This window comes from Haemaphysalis longicornis, unplaced genomic scaffold (genome assembly GCF_048455015.1).
Source record: "Haemaphysalis longicornis isolate Haplotype H1 unplaced genomic scaffold, Haemaphysalis longicornis Haplotype H1 scaffold_4, whole genome shotgun sequence".
Classification (NCBI taxonomy): Eukaryota; Metazoa; Arthropoda; class Arachnida; order Ixodida; family Ixodidae; genus Haemaphysalis; species Haemaphysalis longicornis.
The window spans coordinates 20300494-20319177 of NW_027526361.1; the positions used below are offsets into that span (position 1 = coordinate 20300494).

At 48.6% G+C, this 18684-nt stretch overlaps 1 protein-coding gene across 5 annotated transcripts in view; it reads right to left on the reverse strand.

Annotated features, from left to right (window-relative positions):
• The window catches only part of Dgk (diacyl glycerol kinase 1), a 603682-nt gene extending 587539 nt beyond the window's left edge, over window positions 1-16143 (reverse strand). For all 5 annotated transcript variants that reach the window (XM_077706109.1, XM_077706108.1, XM_077706111.1 and 2 more), the window contains exon 1: window positions 16055-16143. The gene's annotated coding sequence lies outside the window, so the exon portion shown is untranslated. The remainder of the gene's footprint in view (window positions 1-16054) is intronic.
• Between the last annotated feature and the right edge of the window lie 2541 nt (window positions 16144-18684).

Sequence of the window (18684 nt, forward strand, 5' to 3'; positions counted from 1 at the left end):
GCGTCTCATCAGTTTTGCGTAGCGACACACTAATGCATACGGCGCCATCTGTCAAATGTTTTCCGAAATGTCTCGCCGGCTGATCTGCTAGCGGAGTGCCGGAGTGTTTGGACATTTTACGACTATCCAAACAAGTGCAAACAAACGCTTTCCCGTCAGTGTTGAATGCAACACATGGGTGCAGCTTGTCAGAACACGGGTTCTCGCTGATCGAGTGCAGCGTTGGTTTGCTCTTCGCCTTCACGTTCATCGCCGCTGATAAAGCGATCCGATCCGGCGCGTTTTGTGCACGGGTTCTGTGTCGGCTGAAAATGTCTTTTTTCACATGCCGCCGGTAGTAGGAATTACAACCACCGCAAAATAACACCCGACACCAGCGGGGCCACATCTGAGACCGCGCTTTTTGGATAAACAGTGCGCGGTGCACCAAAGGGAACGAGCGCACGATTCTCCCCACGCGGCTGCGAGTTCGCCACCGATACCAACTGCAGCTAGGTACACCGCGAAAGGGCAAGGCCAGGCCGCACACATGCGGCCAGGTCATTCGTTCGCTTTTCCAGCCTGTGTCCATGGTGTCTACAGAGATGAAAAAGCCGAAAGAGCTGGCCCGTAGCAGACGGCAGTCTGTGGGAGCGCAATAGCGGAAGTACGTCACCGCTGAGGAGCGGAGCATCATGGGAGGGGAGGCCAACAGCGAAGAAACAGTTGAAAGGAGGAGGAAATACGGGCCGACGATAATTCGCGGTTTTTGATTTACGATTTCTCAGCTAATACTCATCGCTTTAACAAAATTCTTGCAGGAGGAGATTGCTAATACATTGCTTTATTTGGTTACATGTACATCCATGCATAGGCGGAAGGCATTTCAGGACCCCTTTAAGGCCGCGCTCACAGCACACGACTGCCCAACACAGTGGGTCCAGCGCTTGCTCCTCACACTTCTGGGCATACGCGCCGCCTTCAAGACTGACCTGATGTGTTCTTCGGCTGGACTCGTTTATGGAACCCAGCTTCGACTACCAGCCGACCTGTTCGAGGTACCGTCTCAAGCACCTTCCGCCGCGGACTACGTGAAATCTCTGCGATTTATCTTCGCTGACCTTCGACCGCAGCCTACACGTGAACGAAAACCCAGAGGACCTTAAGTGCTTCCGGACCTTGAACAGACAACACATGTGTTTGTGCGGTATGGACCCGTGCGCCGCCCTTTGCAACCACACCACGTTGGCCCTTACCCTGTGGTAGAACGACACTCGTCGACGTAAGTAATCTCCACCAATGGCTCTCACGACACCATAGCCCTAGAGCGTCTGAAGCCGGCATACGTCACCGCCGCCGACATACTCTCCACGAGTCTTCCCACTGTGGCTGCACACCACCGCGACCATCATGTACGCTGGGTTCATCAGAGCGTCACAGCAGCTCCTCTCTTGGGGGGGAGCCCTGTAGCGGCAAGCCACAGTGCCAGCGGAAGCAGCGTGACGTAGGACAACGAGCGCGCTCACCCGCCGGAGGGCTCGAGCACCCCTGGCATCAGTAGATAGAGACGCCACGGCGTACAGAATAAACCGGACTTGCTGCGTGGTCTGGTCGTCTCTCTTTCAACGCCTCCGTGGCATGCGCTCTACACACTAAGCTCTACACACTAAACTAAAATGCACGCACCGCGAACGGCCCACTGATTCTACACCGCCATCACCGAGAAAAACGGATGTCAGGAAATGACTTCCATTTCTCTATACCCCCATTGATGAGTTGTATAGATGTTTGTTCACTGTGTTTTACGGATTAAGATGGCCTTGCTCAGTTAAAAGCTTCCGAATTCTTGAGAAGCTTACGCTGCTATCTCATCAGTATATTGGCCTTCTCTTTGCCACGAAATATAATCTATGCACTGCAGGTCAAAGCAAATTTGCTCCGTCCGCACACGTGCATGCGTGCGTACGTCACAGCAGTTATCACCATCACAATGGAGGGCGGGGGTGTAACATTTTTTGGTGAGGTGGCTCTAGATCTAAAGAAAGAGAAGGGTTGTGAGAAGGGAACTGCGCGTTCACCGCTCTTGAGTGGGAACAATGGCAGTCCTCTTGAGCTTTTCAGATATGACTGTGTGGAATTGATAACAGCCGTTGCGCTATGTTTCTGGCACTAAGCCGCTCCTTATGGCCAACTGCAGTGTAGTCTAGGTCACGGTGTGTCCATCGAGTGCATACCGATAAGCAAGAGGCCATGATATCGGGGAATCAGGCACCCATCCGGTGAGGGGAGACCCGATCTCTACCCAAGTCCGCTGCCTCCTTTCCAATAGCTGCCTCTAAGCCTGTTGTAGCACATTAAGTTGTGCAGTGATAACCTATGCAGTCATCCCAACGTGACCGCCACTATTCTCATCCAAGAAACAATAACAACAGAAAAAAATGACTAAAACATTACCCGCCAAACACCTCTCCTCGTGCACTCAATAAAACGCAGAAAATCCTTGCTTGAAAACTGTTCCAAATGCCTTAAATGCTCTCGAAAGGATCCTTAAATGGTGTCAACCGCAAACAATCCACAAGAAAGAGCCCACAATGCTCACTATCCACCCCTGCCAATTAATAGCGAGTGGCTACGTCTTCAATCCACGAGGCGGAGAACCATCTTGCCGCCTAATCTCAATCTCATCGCAGTGATGACCGGAACGAGAAAGAAGATCGCGAACCCACTCCTCAATGGAGGCAGCGGCAATTGAGCGCGGGCATTGTAAAACAGACCAACGCGATATTAACGTGGAGCGCCCTTAGGCTGATTGTCGAGCATGTCGTGGCGGCGGTGTGTCAACGTTGCTGGAGGTTGCTGACACATTGCTGCCGGTGTGTCAACGGCCTTAACGTTGCTGGAAGCACTCATTGGGAAAGTATAAAAGGCGCCGCGTGATCATGGCCGAATGGGTGCAAGACGGCAAGAAAAACGACGATTGTTTACAAACTGCGATCCAGCGAGCTCTACAGCTCATAGGCGCGATCAAACATAGCACGCTTATAGATTGCAGCGGATGAATATGTGCTGTTTTACGAAATCGCCCATTACAGCTACTTTCGCAGCAATCTGTCTCAACCCGGAGCCGTTAGGCCGCCTGAATGCTTGCGGAAACGACGGCAATGCAGCTTTTAAAACTGCAATTAAGAGTTATGTATGGCAATGAATAAGACAAAACAAGCCAAGGCTTGTGAATGCTCTTGGCGGACAAACGTATCATTGCGTTTTTTTTTTTTTTTTACAAACGTGCTTTATATTTATAATTCAAGCTACAATCGTTTTCTGAGGACCAATAAACTCCTCCTAATTCCAAACTCCTCCAAACTCCTCCATGAATGTGCGAGCTGGCAGGGCAAGAGAGCTCCCCGACGTTTTCTAAACGTCTCTGCGACCACGCCACGCCCAACATCGTTATAGTGTGTCGGCATGTCGTCGTCCTAGTTGACAAGCGTGGCATAACTTGATTTAATAATTAATCTCGCTGCTCACAGCATACTATTTTTAAGACCTATCCACTGCACAGGTCCAGCACAAAGACAAAAATTTGAAGCTGGACTATGTTCCGCTAAAACGCACGTGCAGACTGACCTCTCGGGCTGTACCAGGGGAATGGAGTGCGAGCAGATATGGTACCGCCTTGGATCCGTCACTTAATCCGCTAAAAGCCTTTCACTTCTAAAAGAGGATCTACGCTGCAAGACAAGACATATCACTACTAGGAAGCCAATCATCAGAATTTTTAACCGTTACCGTCGTGAAAGCATGTCTGAATGTGTACAGGTGCCCCAAAAAGATGTGCAGGTGCCCCAAAATGTAAACGGAGCAGGGGTTGGAAATTTTGAGGGGATTTCTCCGCCATGTGACTAGCCATGAAGCGACCTTTAGGTGAATTTTAAAGGCAGTCATTCTAAAATAAAATAGGGCCGTACATATTGTATTTATGCTGGCAGCCGCGTAAAATATAAATTATTCTAATTTAACGAAACAATGCTCCTTTTACTTTTGGGGGCACCTGTACTATCCGGGCTTTCGGCAGGTTTCGAAACATTTCTGTTCCTGTGCAAGTGTGGCTGCTCCGATCCTCTGCAGACGCCCCATTTTTGCGACAGGAAGTCTGCACATACCCAGTAGGGTTGGCTTCATTTGCTTAATCCCTTAAACGGCCCCTTAACCTCCCAGTTTGTCAGAGCCAATAAACACAAATCCGACAGAACGCTGCCAACTTTCGAACGGGGAAAATGCACCATGGCTAGACCTGAGATTAAACATGAACTACATTAAATAAACGCGTAGAAGCTCCTATTAGGACAGTTGAAAGGAATGTCGACGCAGTGTCAAACACACCAGGATTTCTATGTAGATGATAACCTGCGTGGTTAGATCCTACAAAACATAGATTGGCGAACTATTCTGTTGCCGACAGCGTTCCTTCCTTACCAAATTCTGATGAATCTAAACAATGCGCTTAAAGGGACCGTGCAACACTTTCTTCTACTTTTTTTTTTTTTGAAATCCTAAATGCTTGCAGGACGTAGTCATCCGACACAACAAGTGTTTAGATTAGGGTGCCGCAAAGTACCTCAGCCAAAAATTACTGCTCTATGCCAATCAGATAACGTAAACTCGCTCAAAAGATTTTCCTTTCTTTCCCGGTCTTGACGTTCTTCGACGGATCGAATTACGTCGCTGCGGCCATGTAGCGGCTGTTCGGCAGTTTTCCTTCAGTTGCAGCACTGAACGCTTTTCGATAGCAACTTTTAAAAAACACAAAAAAAAAAGCAGAAATGAAAGGCGTATGTGGTGCAACGAGCAAATCATGCCGAGCCGCTCCGTGTTTGCGATAACTATAGCTTTCGCAGTGGTTCCAGACGCGAAGGAAAGAGTGAAAACGCTTATCGAAAGTGTTGCAGGGTCCCTTTAAGACGTTGTGCGCTTCCAGCCCCGTTTCCGTTAGCCCCAACGCCGGCAACACGTTACATTGTGTCCACGAAGCCACGCCTAATTCCTACCCATAACGTCAGGCGTCAGATAAGCGTTTCGCCATCACGCCAATACAAGGTATTATCCAGTTAATGTAGCCGGGCCACCTTGAAAGCAATTTTGAAAAGTGCCGCGCGCCCGCGCACGGGAACAAATCTGGCAAAGCCGTCTGCCACAACCCGCTGGTGCGAAAGAGGCTTTGCGGGAGAGCCAACTTGCGTAACGAGGGAGCGCGCGCCAGGACCGGGGAATATATCCCCGCGCGCCGATCCCGCTAACGGACGCGTGACGTGAATTCAGCCACACGCCGCTTATGGCGCTGCTGGGCACGGCGATTGCACATGCGCCGCTTTGCACTCGAAGCTTGCGCTGGTTGGTATATAGGGCTCCTATTCCCGACGCGGGTCGCGTTCGGGCTTTCAGAAGGCGATGTCGGGGGAATAAGGAATGACCGAAATGGTCATTGTTTCGCGGTTAAAACGGTTTTGAATTTCTAAAATAATACCGCGAGCAGCTTCGCGAAACAAGAGAGGGGAGGAATAAACTTTATTGGTCAAAGCGGAGTCGTGGCTGGCGCCGTTTCTCCCGTGTCTGGTAAGAGCCTTTACATTGCGCCACAGCGATCGTTGCTCCACTTATGCACCTATGTGTCGCGACCTCAAAAGTCTGACCGATGGTCCGCCCCAATTGCCATCACTGCACTGAAAAGGTGATCGGAGGGAGAAAAAGGAAGGTGCACCGCCTACGCGCAAACACGTGCTCGTGACGTCACTATTGGGTAGGTGGGTGCTGTTGATTTTTTTTTTCTTCATGCAGCCGGATCAAGGAGCAAATCCGTAATACAACATTGTTCGCTGCAGGACAATCGAAAGAGGATTTTCTTCCCTTTTTTTTTTTTTGATGCCGAAATAAGGTATTCCGGTATAAGTGTATAGTTGGCTATAAATGTTTTTAAAGGGCTCTATAATATTATAAGCCATAAAATTTTAGAAGCTGTCTAAGATGGGTTTTTAAAGTAAGTTCATATCAGCCCATCGTGAACGTAGAAAAAAAAACGAAAATCCTAAAAGCTTATCAGACTTTTAAAGCGGTGTCCCAACGCAAGTGTCCTAGCAATGCCACTAAAGCTATATGGTTTAATGCTTCGGAGGATTACATTCTACGTTGCCCTCACGAAATCGTATTGTAGCAATACACTCAGAGTTTGCTTGATACATCCTTGTACGAATGCATTTTACATATACATTACGACGGATAAAACCGATACTCCGGTAATCCTTGGGGCTCATGGCATTTTGCTGAGAAAATCCTCGCATTTAGGCCTACGCACGGTTCTCAGGTAATTCTATCTTCGTACAGGTGCACCGCCGGCTGCCAAGAGTTTCAAGAATACGCTTCGAACTTGTTATCGCGCATGGTATGAAACTTCGATTGTTCAACTTCGCTGTCGCTTGATACTCTGTTAACACTCAGCTCCGATAAGTACTTATAATGAAAGATCCTCACTGTCGCCACCTGCTTTAAGAGCGTCATTCTTTCTTTCTAACGTTTTATCTTGTGACACTAAGTGCCCCACTTACTGGCTCATATCTAGAAACGCTTTCTTGCTCCCGCACTGTTAACCATTCTTTGTTCCCGTTTTCTTGCTGTCACGATATTGCTACTGTTGAAACAAACCATCCCGGTGGGATGCGCTTTGGAACTAAAGAAGAAAAAAAAAAGAACGAAGTTGGCAGCTGGATACGCAGAATCTTGCCATCTGTTTTCTCATTCTGAAAGCGCCGAAATAGAACCAGTAATTTCTTGATGGGATTATGCGAATGCAAGTTACCAAGCTAGATAACTTGCATTCGGCGCCTTTTACTTTTTTGTCGTCATTGAAAAGTTAAATTGGCAACTATAAGAACTGAGACAATAAATTGGCAACTATAAGAACTGAGGGCTCCGGGTTAATTTTGACCACCTGGGGATGTTTAACGCGCGCCGAAATCTCGTACACACGGGCGTTCTTGCTTTTCCCTCCATCAGAAAAGTGGCCGCCGCGGCCGGGAATCGAACCCGCGGCCTCGTGCTCAGCAGCGCAACACCTTAGCCACTGAGCCGCCGCGGCGGGTAGAACTGAGGCATACCACTTAACGTTATTGTCAGTGGTATGGGTTACGTTTCTCTTTAGACATCGCGCGAAGTTATGCCCTCTGATATTCTTAACGACTGTTTATTTATTTTTTTAATTGCCCCAGTGTCCGCTTGCCTCAATGCTAGGTAATGAAAGACGACCGCGGTTCTCCGGCTGCCAGGTAACGTTCTCATTCCATTACCTGGTTGTCGATTTCGTGTTTCGCGGACTAAAGAATTCAAACTTTGTTTCAACTCCTTGCCCCAGTGTATAACAGGTGCTACTCCAGTGAAACGCTCACCTTACTGTATAGCCCGAATAACGCGATAAAGTTGGCTAGCAGGAACCGTTTCGTGCAATACATGCGCGTTTTATTAGCGCGCGACCGAGTCGTGACCACCTCTGCGCTTTTAACGGTACGTGGAGCGACTTCCAGCTCCGCCTCCGGTGACGCGAGCGTTTACGGCAAAAAGACGTACAACACAAGTACGTGACATTCCCCTGAACGCCTTGCAGTCGCCACCGCGTGTGGATGGCAACGCACTGCGTCGTAATTACTCGCGTAAGACTAGGATTCGATTCTCGCTCGTGACATGGTGGACTTTATTTAGTGGCTGTTTAATTTATTTTCTGTTTGCGGCTGACTGCGAAAGATCAACATTTCAACGCTTACCTAGGCCGCGAAATAATATAGTGTTTAAAAGAAAAATACACGCCTTTCTTTAATTTTCTAGTCTCTAATAGTCTGAAGTAAAATGGAGAGACGAGCTAGTTGGTGTACAAAAATAAAGCTCAAACTGTCCTGAGCTCATATTAATGATGATGTTGTTGATGATGATGATCCTTGGTGAACGTTACATTATCCTCTTCATCATCCTTATGACTAGGAGCTCAGGTAAGGTCAGGCCCTTCACGCGCTTCTCCTGCTGCTTGTCCTTCATCGTCGCTGTCGCCCTCATCACATCCTCGTCATCACTCTCTCATCATGACTATCATCCTGTCCTCTTCTGCATGACAAAGGCCTCTTTCGAAGTGGTATTCCTTGACCACTCTCGTTTTGCGAGTAAGGGGTGGGCGATTTATCGATTAACCTTCTGATTAATCGACGAATGCTTTAGTCGCGATTAATTTTTAACCTGTAAATCGCTTGGAGTAATGTGAGCAAACTCAAGCAAGAGTGCCATATTGAAATTTCGCACACGCGTGCCGAGGATCATATTCTTGTTCAAATAACCTACCCGTTGTATAAACTAACTCTGTCGTAAGTAAACCACTATTAATCCGCGCCCACTGCAATTACTTCGAGTGGCGGTGTTCCTGATTCCAGAAAAGTGTGAGTGAAGAACGCGGTGATAAGCGTCTCACCCGCATGAGCGCCACGATGATGACCTGTTTACCACCCTTGGAATGTCTTCCAATAGGCCGACAACCTTATAGATCTCATTTTATTATTATATTACTATGAATATTAGTAAAATATAATTTTTGGTCATTTTGTTCTACACCAGCCCAACCGATTAATCGATCAATTAACCGATTAAAGCCAGCCGATTAATCGAATTAAAATTTTCAACCGACGCCCACCCTAGAGTTTCCCAGGCCATGTTCTGCCCTCACCCCGCTACCTTGTTTCCGCGCCTATCTCTATGTCTCGTACCGTTCACCGGCATCTTTCTTTTTTTAGTGCGAGAGCTTGCCCTACGGCATAACATGAAGTTTTAAAGGTACAACATCGCACCAGCTTCGCGCAAAAATCCAAGGAACGACCGGCACGGGGGTCCCCATATCCAGCGCTTAAGATCTGGGGGGTCTCCCAGGATGGAGCCCTGTGCCTCGAAGGTGCTGAATTCGGTCGTTTCTGAGACCTGAGCAAGTCCACAACAGGTGTTTAACGTCAGCGTCTGGCGCAGGAGTCACAGATAAGGGGACGGTGTCCGCAAACGGGGCGTGGTATGGGGCAGGCCAAGCGTGAGTATCAGCTGGGGATAACGCCACCCCAATTCGAAGCCTCTGTAGCAAGACCTCCTCCCAGCTAGCGAGCCCATTGGGGAGGTCAGTTCTACGCGATGGAAGTAAAGCACGCGTGGCGCGGCGGAGGATCTCTTTTTCCATCAACAGTTCTTCTACGGTAGATACTGGAAGAAGTGGTAGTGGCCTCTACTCTGCAACTACTGTCGTTCATTTGGGCTCCGTCTTCCCCGCCCTACTCCGTATGATTGATAATCATACAATTTTTCGACAAGAACATTCAGTATTGCTTCTCATTTGCTTAGGGACGTCGCTCAACATTTCACGCCGTTTCGATGCGCATTGCGTGGTACAAGAATTTGTTTGTATACAGACAGGCGTCACAATAACGCCGCAGCCTGCTTTTTGCTAACCACGAGCTCCAATCAACACATATAGCGAGGAAGAAAAAGAAACAGATTTCCTTCGCTTCGTCTTTACTCCTCTGCTTTTTATGTTCTTTCTTATAGCATACACAAGGCGGCACCGTCTGAAAGAATTGTTTTCGGTAGAATTATAGTGCGTCCGATTTTTGGACCTGCGACGTACCATTCTGAAATGTCATCATCAATATCATCCCCGTCGTCATCGTCATCATGATCAACAGCAGCGGCAGCGGCCTATTTATGTCCACCGGTGGACCAAAGCCTCCCCCGCATACTTTTAACCACTCCCATCCTGCTCTGTGCGAATCATTTTTCGGCCTCGGATTTTCTTATCTCGTTCCTACAGGGAGGTTCCTGTCTTCCCTACTTCTAGTTTCGTCCCTAAACTGCCATTCAGTTACTCCGCTGATCCTCCGTTGTCAATCCTCCACACTGCAAGCCCGTTCCACTCCGAGTCTTTCTCCCAACGTGATGACTTTCCTCTGCGTTTTGTCTCATTCGCTACGCTTGTTTCGAGTTCCTACGCGCCACTCCAATCATCCTTCTTTCCGTGGCTCGTTGGGCTTGGACGTATTTTTTTTTCTCAAGGTCTTAAGCAATTACTAAACACCTTGCCCCATAACTAATCCCCGGAAGTACGCATCGTCGTCTACCATTTTTTTTAGTTAGTGAGGAGAGCTAGCTTACTGCTAATTACTTGAGGATGCTTGTCCAATGCGTCCCATACCATTATCCTTCTACCCGCCGCGCTGGCTCAGTGGCCAAGGCGTTGTGCTGCTGAGCATGAGAACGGGGAGATTCCCGGCCGCAGCGGCCGCTTTTCTGATGAAGGTGAAAACCAAAAACGCCCGTCTGTACGAGATTTCGGCGCACGTTAAAGATCCCCAGGTGGTCAAAATTAATCCGGAGCCCACCAGTACGGCGCGCCTCTTCGCCTGCGTTGCGTCGGCGCGTTAAACCCTACAATCAATCAATCAATCAATCAATTCTCCTTGTGCGACTAATTTTGTTCTTGTGGTTTGTATCAGTAGCGAAAACTTGTCCAGAATAGTCATACTCTTCAATCCCTTCTAGTGACGATCACAAGGGCTTAAAAAAGGATTTCTGGCTGTCTGTTTATGATTACTTGTAATTATTTGTTATCTCTAACCCGACGATTGAGATATCCTCGCAAAGTTCTTGCCGCATTCATTGCAGGTCTTCTCATTACTCAATGAGCAAGGCGATGTCATGCGTGCAAATCTCAAGGGGCTTAATTAAATATTCCCCATTTACTTGTATTCTTGACTCCTTCCTATCAATTCCCAGAAAAAAACTCATCTAGACAGATTTTCAATAACATCGGGGATATGGTGTCTCCTTTCATGACGTCCTTCCCAATATCGCATTCGCCTCACGAAACCTATACGCCTTGTACATGTCTTACAAGAGATTCTCACCTCGTCCCTGGTCTCTCAGTGCTCCCATTACAATTTGTAGCGGTGGCCACTAAATGAAACGCTTTTTCATAATCTATAAATTCCACGCGCGGACGCTTATAATATTCCGCGAATTCCTCGATAACCTGGCTGGTGGCATGAATACAGTTCATTGTGAGGTAACCTTGCTTAAAGTCAGCCTGTCGAGTCGATTGCCTGACATCTTGGGTGCTTCTGACGCGGTTAACTCTTACATGGCAAACAACTTCTTTACAACAGAGAGCCTTCTGACTAATCTTAATTCCTAATAAGCTTGATTGATTGTGGGCTTTAACGCGCCGACGCAACGCAGGTGATGAGGCGCGCCGTAGTGGAGGGCTCCGGATTAATTTTGACCAGCTGGGGATCTTTAGCGTGCGCCGAAATCTCGGCGCACGGCGTTTTTAGTGCGAATGCACTTTATAAGCGACCCCAAACCATCCACCGCCGGCGGCGGCGGCGTCCGCAGTGCTCCTCTATATTATAAAAGAAACAGCATCCGGCGCCAGGTTTCGATCCGAGGACTTTGCGGCCGCAGCGCGACGCTCTACCGACCAAGCCACGGACGCGACGCTGATATCAGTGTTAGTGACGCGCCTTATATCTTTAACGCATTCAAACTACGTCGTCAGCGGCGTGCGTTGGCGACTCAGCGGCGTTATAGCGGCTTGATAACTGCGTGGTGTACACGTGATACTACAAACCCGATGGAAGAGATGGAAGAGAAGGCGGCGAGGCGGTGGGCTGCGGGGCCGAGCGCAAGCGCCGCAAGCGGGCCGACAACCGTGCATTCGCACTTTCACATTCTCCCCCTCGGGGAAATGCGGGGGAATTTCGCCGTGCACACGGCAAAAACACACGGGCGTTTTTGCTTTTCGCCTCCATCAGAAAAGCGGCCGCCGCGGCCGGGAATCAAACCCGCGTCCTCATGCTCAGTAGCACAACGCCTTAGCCACTGAGCCACCACGGCGGGTCCTAAGAAGCTCATTGACAACATCCTTTATTGCAGATTAGAACTAGGTTGGCGTTATTTAGGCAGGTGGTACCTTTAATATTCTCAGGCATTCTGATAATGACTCAGCAAGCTTTTCTTGTGCAATATCTCCTACATCCTTACAGAGCCACGTTATTCCGTCGTCTTTTGCAACCTTCCCACCCTTCATCCTTATTAGCGCCTTGTCGGCCTCGTCTTCCGTTATTGTTGGGACATCGCAAATTAAGCTAGTCCTTGTATAGAACTGTTTTCTGGCATAAAGTTTCTAGCGTATTTAAGTCTGTATAGAACTCTTCCGCTAATTTTACTATAGTTATTCATGTTTGTTATGTTACAACTTCCGTCTGTGAATATATATATTTCATCTCTGTCAATAGAAAGAGAACGATAGAAAGAAGCTTCTTTGGATCTTTCTCCTCATTAATGTTTATTCAATATGTTCACTGTTGTAGTAACTAATGTCCTTAGCCTTGACTGTTGATTTTGGCAACTCCACCATTTTCATTCGCTCCCTCGTTCTTGACTCGTTCTTGATCCTCGTTATTCCGTCGTCTTCTGCAACCTTCCCCCCCTTCATCCCAATTAGCGCCTTTTCGCCTCGTATTCCGTTATTTTTGGACATCGCGAGCCAAGCTAGTCCTTGTATAGAACTGTTTTCTGGCGTAAAGTTGCTAGCGTATTCAAGTCTGAATGAGGTTCTTCCTCCTACAGCTACCACCGGTTTTGCGCTTATCTTAGTTAGGTGCTATCTGAGTATACGTCTACGCTATATTGACTCCGGCCCGTTAGGACCCCGAATTAGACCTGGAACATTAGTCTAAACTACTGAGCCTCGTCTGTTACTGACTGCAAGTTTCGTTTCCTTCTTTAAACTATATTCATCCTCTTCCTCCTCAGATCTAGCCTTTTTCCGTTCCTCATTATCCTGTGATCACTGCTTTTGACCTTGCATAGCACCTCAACAACCTGCACTGTGCATTCGCGCTAACAATGACGTAGACTGTATTTTTAGTTTTACCGTAAGGCCTTTTCCATGTTTATTTCCTATTATTTTATGAACGGAAGAATGTATTCCGTATCCTGAAGTTATTTCTCCCCAAAATTCTAACCAGTGCTCCACAACGATTATACTTACTGCCACTTCCAGTGTTTGCCACTGCCTGTGCGCCTACCGACTTCACTCCCACAATGGCGTCTGCCACAACGATGGAGCAAAGATTGTTCAGTGCCGATTCAGTATCACCGCTGGAACTGTTGTGTCATTTGTACAGCGGGTCCCGGTGCATGCGCGCACTCAATGAGTGTCATTATTTGCCCTGTTCTCTGCTTCGGCTATCGCTTAAAAAGTGCCGCGCCCACGGAGCAAGAATAAAATTGCTCCATGGCCGTGCCTAACCTTCCGCCTTCTTCTTCGACTAACATGGTGACCAATAAACATGGTCTGCTCGCCCCGGTTGACTACTGCTTCCGTCTAGTCAAGAACACAACAGGAACAATAAACGTTGATAACAAATAAAAGCGTGTTGAAACCTGAACTTTGGGCAGCTCGTGCTCCAACGACCAACCAACCCAGAAACAAAAAAGAAAGACACACACGATGCTGATACGAGCCAGCGGAGACTGCTGATAAAAGATTATTCGACGACAATATATATGTAAACGTTTCTCATGTTGAGCGAAAGTCTTCTACTCTGATATTTTTTTTTCAGAAAGACAGAGAGCCAGAGGGATCTATGATAGTTTTGATTTGTTCTGCGTTCCAAAATCTAGGCAAGTTTTGCCATTAGTTATACTGAACAGTATGATGAACAGCCTTTGTAACATCCTGGAACTTCTACTTCTCTTGTGAGCGAGATAATAAGCGTAATTGTTGACACAACAGCGAGAAACGGTTTGCGTAAGGGGGCCAGATATGGTGTCCACGTCCCCAGTCTCCACACCAAAGCAAACCAGTAGAAACCGTTCAAATTATCTGGACAGCATCCCTCCCATCGTTTACGTTTTGTTCGACAAAGAAAAATCCCGGGCCATCTCTACTAACGTGAAACCTGGGGAGGGGCGAAGCATGCAGTGTATAAGTGTATTCTTGGCGCCTTGAAGTTTTTGCCAACAGAGGTGAAATCGTTCGGAGGTAGAGGCATACAGCTTTGCTGTAAAAGACTCGTGACTTTGAAGCACGAAGCTCTTCAGCGCAAGGCGTAAGCGAGTGTCCCGGTTTTTCTTTTAGCACGCGTTACGCTCTAGCGCGAGGCGTAAACGAGTTTCCCGCTATTTTAGTACGGTGACTACATGAGACGATGATTACGATGACGACGACAGGAGACGCCAACATCCCCAGCCCCTAGTGGGCTTCGCCCCTATTGTAATGACCCTCAGAAGCACTGTCATTTCGTCATCACGTTGTTTTCCAGGTGTTGGTGCAACCGGAAGCATCATCGGCCTCGCGAGGCGCGAAGTGTGCTCCCGAACAGCTCGCCTAGGCATCGACTACCTGTGCTCCTGCACCGCTTTCCCGTCCTTCCAACTGCCTTGCCATCCTCGAAAACGAACTCCCCTACAATACATATAATCAGTTCACTAACTCATGCCCACTGTATACGACAAAGGTCTCACCAGGGACTTCCCAACAACTCTCCTACCCTGTGTTGCCCGAACATTCTCTGCCCCCTCCGCGTCTTCTCATCGCCTCCCTTCTCCGGAGTGATGTGTCTGCTCGTGTTTCTGATCCTATCAGTCGATAGCTATTCCGTTACTCGGGTGGTACACTTGTTGCTTGTCCTTCGCATCACACGTTCGGCCCACTTCCACTTTTTTTGTTTCTCGATCTTAAACACACATTTGTTTCCTATAACACACGGCTTTTGCTTCCTATCCCTAGGTCTTCTTTGTAGAGGCTGATAAATACTGCGCCTTTCGACCTTGTGAGTAGCTCCCGAAACACATACCGTAAAATTCCGAGAGTACGCCCTCCCCCGAAACGTCGCCCACCCCTTTTAGGGGTGAAGTATTCAATTTACTAAAAAAACCCAAAGACCACCAACCCCCTACAATCGGCGGTTTTAGCGCCGATGAGTGAACAAAATAAACGCAAATCATCTATTCATGTGTTGATGTGGCCACTTATTTGTCCTTTCCGCGCTTGAGCCGAACATTCGCCCATCTGGTATTTTTTCTTGATATCTCCGCAGTTTTGGTTTGCGGCGGCCACTTGTTTCTAATTTTTCGCACCTGACCAGAAAGTTCGCCCATCCCGTATTTCTCACTTGACGTCTCTGTACTTTGGATGGGCGTTCTTTCGGAACGTGACAATAAATGTGTTTCCAGTAGCACCGCTGCTTATCACGTATACCAGTGTAGCGATTTTCAGCTGACTTTTTATCCCACGCATTGCGAGAAGGGAAAAAATAATTTGGCCGAAAAACAAAAGCACACACACGCAGACACAGGCGGTGAGTTTCACAAACCCCGCGCTGCAGCAGCAGATGCCCCCGAGAACAAACGCGAAGCGGGGCGGATAGGTAGCGTCTGCTTGCGCAAGCGTTCTTCTCGTGGGCTAGCTGTGCAGGCCACTCCCGGCGCCTGGCTTATCGCAAGGCCAAGTCCTCACCTCGGCCCTCGACGGCAACCTTTTCCGGAGCTATTATTAGCGCTGCCGCTGCTTATCTCCACTCCATCTAGCACATCTCCCTCTCTCGATGCGCGATAACCGCTAGCGCTGCTTTCAGCGCGAGCGACGCAGTAGTGCGACGTTTGGTGCTGTCACCGACGCATCTCTCGCGACGCGTCTTCGCACCAGCGCCAAAGAAAACGGGTCGCGTCATACGCTCATCTCACGTCGTGCCACATCGTTTGCCTTCCATCGAGCAACTTCTGACGCGGCTCTTGACTGCGCAAGGCGACTTTGGCGTTGTCTCGCATTGTACGAAGCGAGGGGTGCGGTGGCCTCATTATTCCATCGCGCCAGGTTTTCTGACATACGCGACGAGTCGACGGCCAAAGAGGGCAGTTCAGCGTGACGTCGGGGACCCACATGGGACGCTGACATTTCGGCGCGCGAGCAGGGCGACGAAGAGAAACACTGGAGGCAGCAGCTCACCTTGGCAAGGCAGGGAAGAAAGGCGTGGTCTCGTGACGACGGAGCTGGGCAGCAGCAGAGACGACGCCGTTACGACACCAGTGGTCCGCGGCAAGCGACGACGCAGCGCTGCTCCCGCGTCGTCTGCTCTCGGGCGACGATCGCCGGCTCCTCTCCCGGGCTTCCTTGGCTACCGCCGCCTCGGCCGCCGCCGCCACCGCCGAATCCAACAACGGCCGGCCGCACCACTTTCTCGGCGTCTCTCGCCGCCTCGGGGGGGGGGGGAGGACAGCCCTAATTCCGGCCGACTTCGGCGAGGCAGAGCCGTCGGCGGCTGTCGGGATGGTGGTGTGCTACGGAGAAGATGCGGCGGATCTGGCAGGTGTGTGTGTGAGTGTGGTTAGGAGGGGAAGCCAGCCGCCTGTCTGCTGCCGGCCTGGAGGCCCGATGCGCGCACGATCTGTGGCGAGCGCAGCGCTGCGCCGCGGCGGTTACGCGCAGCGCGCTAAGCTGCACTGGCGCCCGCCCGCGACACGCCGGCGCGGCGCGCCTTCGACGGGAGCTTCTTCGAGTCGCGCCTCTTACGATCCCAACGAAATAGAGGTTCCGCAGATTTACTGAAAGTTCCTTGGCTTTGCACCAACATGTAGTAAGCTTGCTAGTGCAGAATTCTTGTCGTGTTCTCCAAATGATACGTATCTTCACCATTGCCGTAATCTACAAATGCCAGTAATTGTGCGCCAGCTTCAGCTATAGAAATTGTTGAGATGAAAATATTAATGCGTAGAATTATTTGCCAAGTACCCCCCCCCCCTCGCCAAGACCGTGTAACGCCCTGAATTTCCACAAAACGCAATGCAGAAATCGCGAAAGTTCCGCCTGTAATCGCCATAAAGGCGTAAATGGAAATGTCTGGTCGCACAAAATTTTGAAAAACTAAGAAATAAGAAAAATATTAAAAATTATGGCAAATGTCAAAACGTATACCGCATGGCATTTCCACAATAATGCATATTTCGCGAAAATTCCACTTCTAATCGTTATGATAGCGTAAATGGAAATAATTGGTCGGATAGGATTTAGAAAAACTAAAGAATTTGTCTGGAGAAAACTCACACTCAAGACAAGCAGCATAAGAATGCTACGCATTAGTAGATAATTCTCTGAATTTCTGCAGAATTTTCCCCTTTTTTTGTTGGAATGGAACACCGCAACGCCATTACCTGTTGGACATATTCGTAGAGGGTTTTCACGATGCCACAAAACAATATCTAGAACTGTAGAACACTTTCGGCGCAGTTGAACGCGACATTTGCATCAGGTGTAAATATCTATGTGTAACTATCTAGACAACGAAAAGAATCCGATACGAGTTCTTTGCGGAGTCCAGGTATGGTAAACGTGCATGATACAGAAAATATAGTTGAATATAAAGCAGCCTCAAATTGATCGTTGTCGAGTATCTTTATTAAGGCAGCCTCGCATGGCCTCCTCTGCGAAAATCTGGTGTCTGCGTGGCCACGATGGCACCAAAGATCCCATTAGCCGAGATGCCAACACACCCACCAACAATTCTCATCCCACTGGTGGCGAACGCGGATATTGCGCCGGCCAAGTCCGCGTTTGCTGGGAATGTGGATATGCTGTTGCCTGACGTCCCGTGCTAACGTCAACTGATACCCGCAGCTTGATGTCCGGTGAGTTTTACGTTGCTTTCCATTATCTTTATTCTCTGCATTAAAATTACATAAGGTTCCGGCTGGGCTAAATCCAGGCCTAATGCAATGTATACTCACTCAGGGGGCTTGACCCGCGGCGATGACAGAAGCTCACGGCCGTTTCCCCAATTCTCATTGGCTGTGGCGGCAGCAAACTCAGCCACCGATCTCAGATCCTTACTCGGAGTAATTCACAAGTAAGGCTATGTATGCTCAGAGTACCGACGCAAAATCCATATCTTGATCTATGGATCTAAAAAAATGGCGTGTGACGCAGTTCGGTTGGCTGAGACGTGAAATGATGTCATTCGTTGAAGTTATTACGACAGTTGCGGCAACAGTATGAACCCAGCCTAAGGCTATCGCTTATAACGCACGCTAAAGGGTCTCAAGTGTCCCTCTGAATTTTACTAGTTACTCGATGAGCCGCCACTCGTACAAATTCTATAGCACATGTTATACCATTCATATACTTCAGTAATATAAAATGATACACAGATTCCCAGAAATGCTAATTTCAGAAGAGTTCAGGATGGTTATTACAACGAAGTACTTTAAGAATATAAAAAGGCTAGCTCTTGGCAAGGACTCATTATAAATCAATTATACCACTCCTTTTCTTCTTTTCTTTATTATCGGCTCAAATAAACGTTTTTCTGTCCTCCTCGTCCCCCTCTCTGTGCATACATGCTTTATGGCAATAAAAATAACTGAACCGTTATGTGTTGGGAGTTTGATGCACAGTCATGGGGTGAGTGAGTGAGTGAATAAACTTTATTTAGACCAGCTTGTTTGTGGTTGGCGGGAGAGGAAAAGGAAAGGAAAGGCACTGGGACTGGCTCATCAGTTCGGGCACTGCACTCCGGGCTACAGCCGCTGCGTGTGGCCGGTCGTCGCCAGGTAATGGAGCAAATGGGCGAAGACTTCCCGTTG